Raw genomic sequence first — 1,130 nt, 5'->3', positions numbered from 1 at the left:
TTTTTTTTTTTTTTTTTTGAGACGGAGTTTCACTCACGTTACCCAGGCTGGAGTGCAATGGCGCGATCTCGGCTCACCGCAACCTCCGCCTCCTGGGTTCAGGCAATTCTCCTGCCTCAGCCTCCTTAGTAGCTGGGATTACAGGCACGTGCCACCATGCCCAGCTGATGTTTTGTATTTTTAGTAGAGACAAGGTTTCACCATGTTGACCAGGATGGTCTCGATCTCTTGACCTCGTGATCCACCCGCCTCGGCCTCCCAAAGTGCTGGGATTACAGGCTTGAGCCACCGCGCCCGGCCAATTTTTAAAAACCTTGCACACTTGTGTCTCTACCACCCAGGTGATGCTACAAACCATGCAAGGGCAGTGCCCTCCCTCAGCTTCTCAGGCTCAATGTCAAGCCTATGAGACGTCAACTATGCTTACAACAGCAATACTTTGCTCACTGAATGCGCCTTCTATATCTGTTCTACTGTTTTTTGTTTGTTTGTTTGTTTGAGATGGGTGTCTCACTCTGCCACCAGGGTGGAGTGCAGTGGTGCCTCCCAAAATGCTGGGATTACAGGCATGAGCCACCGCGCCCGGCCTGTTCTTCTATTATTAAAGTTGAGTTTGGTTATTTTCTGTTTTTAGCAATGATGACAAACTAGGTTTGAACACCTTGCCACAGGCTTTGGTGTACATCTGTTTATGCTCCTGTTGAGTGTTTAAACAGGGCGGCACAGCGCAGTGGTGGGGCAAGTGGTGAGTCCATGTGGTCTCCCTCTCATGCCCAACAGTTTTCCAGAGCATGCAGCATGTGGGACTCTTCTCCTGCTCCGTGGTTACCTGCATGTGGTGTCATGTCACTCTATATCAGCTTTTAGTCATTTTATTTGGTGTGCATTGGTTACATTGGGGTACGATTTGTTTTTCATGGTGATGATGCATGTTGAGGACTTTTTTTCGTACTTCCTGGTTTTCAAATAACCTTTGTTGTCAGGTGCCTGTTAGACGCTCTTGTCCGCTTAAAGTATGGGTTGTTCGGCGGGGCACGGTGGCTCATACCTTGCAGTGATAGCTTGAGGCCAGCTGGTCAACACTGCATAGACCCCATGTGGCCCCCATAGCCTGGGCAACAGATTGCATC

Source organism: Sapajus apella, unplaced genomic scaffold, assembly GCF_009761245.1.
Source record: "Sapajus apella isolate SASKATOON/1434 unplaced genomic scaffold, GSC_monkey_1.0 scaffold343, whole genome shotgun sequence".
NCBI lineage: Eukaryota > Metazoa > Chordata > Mammalia > Primates > Cebidae > Sapajus > Sapajus apella.
The sequence above is the reverse complement of the archived record's forward strand: the minus strand, read 5'-3'. Positions refer to the sequence as shown.